The sequence below is a fragment of the Octodon degus genome, unplaced genomic scaffold, assembly GCF_000260255.1.
Source record: "Octodon degus isolate 3935 unplaced genomic scaffold, OctDeg1.0 scaffold00090, whole genome shotgun sequence".
Taxonomy (NCBI): Eukaryota; Metazoa; Chordata; class Mammalia; order Rodentia; family Octodontidae; genus Octodon; species Octodon degus.
The window spans coordinates 1,802,876-1,807,283 of NW_004524666.1; positions in this window are offsets into that span (position 1 = coordinate 1,802,876).

Here is a 4,408-nt window from a genome sequence, read left to right on the forward strand (position 1 = left end):
CTATTTTGCACTATCTTCAAGAAATAAAAAGAGATTTAGTGTATATCATAGTGAGTGTATTTTATATTGCATTTATCTCTCCTGAAAGAATATATATTAAGACATCTTATACAAAAAGTAACTGTAAATTATTGACATGAGAATTAGATTTATTGTTAAATCATTTCCAAACAGGTCCAATGATTGATGCAATACATTAGAAGATGCAGAAACAACTCCAGACAAACTCAGCCACCTTACCTTTTACAACATTACCAAATACATTACCAGGAAGGAAAATAGCCTCTTTAAAAAGAGGCTGGAAAAACTAGCTTGGCATATGCTAAAGATAAAAATTGAACCCATGTCTTGCACCATGCACTAAATTAAATTTGAAGGAGATCATAAGTCTAAATATTGAAATGAAACATTAAGCTTCTGGAAGACAGAATAACCTCTTGCAGACATTGGTGTAAGCAAAGAATTTATGCATAAAAGCCCCATCATACAGGAACTACCACAAGGAATCAACAACTGAGATCTCATCTTATTAAAAAGCTTTTGGTACCACCCAGATAGCTCAGTGGACTAAAGCAGCTGCTTAGGCAGAGCACCGTGGACCGGGTTCAATCCCCAAAGTGCTGTGCCAGCCCCGCCCCCGGGGTGCACTGAGACAGTGATTGAGACTGGGCATGGTGGCATGTGCCTGTAATCTCAGTGTTTGGAGGCTAAAAACAGGAGAATCACTATGAGTCTGATCTACATAGTGAGACCCCGTAGACCCTACATCAAATACACTAAAAATTTTTTTTTCTCATCAAGAGAAACCACCAATGAAATGAACAGATAACCTACATGGTGGAAAAATAATGTTTCCCAGTTGTTCCTCAGATAAAGGATTATTATAAAGAACATATCAAGATTCTTTTAAAAAAATCAGTTCTCTCAAATTTAAACATCCAATCAAAAAACTATGGGCATCTAAGCTGAATAAACTCTTCTCAGGTAAAGAAACAAAACAGAAAATATGTATATGAAAAAATGTCCATCACTAGTAATTTATAGATGTAGATTTAAGCAGCACTGAGATTCCATCTCACCCTGGAAAGAATGGCTATGATCAGGAAATCAATAAGTAACAAAAGCAAAGAAATGAACTCATCACTGTTGTTGGAAGTGTACACTGGTGCAACTAGTGTGACAATCATTGTGGACATTACTCAGACAGCTAGGATTAGAAGTCCCATCTCACTTAGCTTTGCCTTCCTGTAGGTGTCTTCCCAGAAGAAGTAAAAGCATCATCCTCACAGCAGTTGATGTGCACCCTGTTAATAGCACCACAATGTATAATAGTAAGATCTTGGAAACACCCCAAAATCCCATTAACTGAGAAATGGATGAAATGATGTGATCTTTTTACACAATGGAGCACTACTCAGAAATAAAGAAGGAGGAACTTGAGACTTTTGTAGGTGAATGGACGAAACTTAGACCACACTCATAAGTGAATGTGTGAATAGCTGATCCAAAGCACAATAGATACTATAAAATGAGAAGAAACTGCTCAAAAGGAAAGAAAAACTGGGATGTTGGAAGGGGGAAAAAAGGAGAAAGGAAATACATACACATTATATGTTAAGATCATTATACTACTAATTTTTCTTAGTTCATTGAAACAAAAACTTTGTGCTAATATTGTTTGGAAAATTAAACATTTATGTCTTGTACTCTAATTGTACTTTAATTTAAATGCAATGATATCAAGGGGCCAGCCAGATAGCTCAGCAGACTAAAGAACATGTTCAGACAGGTGCAGTGACCAGGGTTCAGTCCCAGTTGTGTCATGCTGGTCCTGCCCCTACGGCTCACTGAGAGCTGATTGAGACTGGGTGTGCTGGCATGCTCCTGCAATCCCAGCGCTTGTGAGGCTGAAAACAGGAGCATCTGTGCAGTAAGACCCTGTAGACGCTGTACTAAATACGAGAAAAGAAAAGAAATGTGTTAAGCATTATTCCTCTTCTATTACGTTGATTTGAAAGTTTGTTTTACATTTTTTCTCTTTAAAATAAAATTTTAAAAAATCATTTGGTTCAGAACACTAACATATCCTTCATTTTTGGTAACATTTTGAAGTTTACAGAAAATAAATATACAAATGAGTGCAATACAAGTTTTAACCAAATGTGATGGAATTCAAATGTTATAGTTAATTTATTGATCAATTCCATCGACATACAAATAATGATCTTGACAATCGACATAATGTTAGCAGCTTATATCATACTTAAGTCTCATAATAGCTCTCTGAAATAATGTTCTTGTACATATTGTTTCTGAGTAATTAGCTAGTGAAGTATTTTGGTTTTTTTTTGTTGTTTGTTTGTATTTTAGGGAAGGGTCTACAGGGTGTTCAGGGTCTCCCTGCTAGATCGGACTTATAGTGATCTGCCTGTTTATAGCCTCCCAAGAGCTGGGATTACAGGAGTGCACCACCACACCAAGTCTCGATTGCTATCTCAGCATGCCCGGGGGATGGGACCGGCATGGCAGGTCTGGGGATTGAACCCCCAGCCCCTGTGCCTGCTTGCAGGCACTTTAAACCTCTGAGCTATTTGGCTGGCCTTAGCTAGTAAAGTTATGATTGTCATTCAAAGACAGAAATTTTAATGGAAGTGGAAATATTTTATACCCTTGCCTTATATTGCTTAGTAAAAATATGTATTATCACATAGAATGAAACCACTGAACACTGATTATTATACAGAGAACATACATTGCTACACACGCATGAATCTGTTAAACCATTTTATTTATGAACAACAAAAAGTAAGTGAAATATATGGTGCTAATAATTCCTACTCCAGCTAATTGAAAGTATAAAATGGATTATAATTTTCCAAGGATGAAGTACCATCATTTGCACCATATTCTGGTATGTGACATTATGGTAAAATGTGCTTAACACAAAATCACAAGTAACACAAGACGAAATGCATTCCTCAGGCGAAGGACCCCTAAACTAGATAACCAGCATGTGTAGATCACTTATGGGCTCCATATGGATCCATCTTATTTCTAGACCTGGTAGTCTCCAGAGGTCTCCTCACAATCCAAGATGACAATTCCTGTTCCACAATATGTTCACACATATACTCCAGCTACATGTGTTCAGAGCAGAGGAAAGTATCAACCCTCTACATAGGGACATCACTTCTCAAAAATTACACAGGAAAATGTGCCTACAACTCCTACAACTTAAGAACAGCACTACAAGGAGTTACAAAGAACAGCCTTGGACATTCGGCTGTGCATGTTGCGCACCCATATGGGAAAAGCCTTCTGTTGTTTAATGAAAAGGAGACCAGGAATGTAATAAAGAGTTATTAAAGCCATTTAAAAACATACTTCAACTACAGAAATTACAGAACATAAATGAAGTTTATAACATACATACCAAATGTGAAACATAGAAAATTATCATGTGATTATTTAATAATGGTGCTATAACTTCATTGATTCTGTGCAGAATTGAGATATGTATTTGCTGTTAGTACATTTATCACTGGATTTCACCTAAGTCCTGCCAGTAATATTGCTACCTCATCTGAATATGAAAAAAGTAAATGATTTTTTAGATAATCTATGATATTAGAATCATCCTTTATGTCAAAAAGCAGCCAGCAGCTAAAGTAATTTAAAGAAAGAAAAATAAAATATATCATTTTGCTCTTATTAAAATGTTCTGCTAGTGTAAGATGACTAAAACTCTTAAAGAACTGTTTGTATTTAGTTTTTACATGAGGCATAACCATGCATTTTCTTCAGCACAGGATACAGAGACACAGGGACATAGACCCTATCGAGGTCTGCCAGTTGAAACAGAGGAGAATCTTGTTTGAAGATAAAATTTTGAGCTGGGGAGAGAGCTCAGTGGTCTGAGTGCCTGCCTGGCAAGCACAAGGACCTGGGTTTGATCCCTGGTATCGCAAGCCTGTAATCCCACCCTTTAGGGTCCTGAAACAGGAGGATCACTATGAGTCTGAACTGTGTAGCATGTCCTTTATTTTCTTTAAGAATAACCAAAAGAAAACCACACCACCACTTCAGTACCAAGAGGAAAAAGGAAAGAAAATAACCTCAGCATCACTGCAGCTCAGAGAGGATCATCTTAAAAATGTTAAAAGGCAAAAGCCCTAAAAAGTCAAGCTGTACATGGCTGATATTACAATCTCTAAATCCAAATCTTGCCTGCTAAGACTAACTGGCTCAAGTTGGGGCAGACAGTCTGGGCAAGCCAATATTTTTCAATGAATACCAGTAATCCTGAGGAGATATTTATATAGGTAACATGAATGCTCTTATAGCTTAATTAGTAATCATTCTTCCTGCAAAATTTTCTATCACTTTGTAAACTGTCATGTTTCCTGCT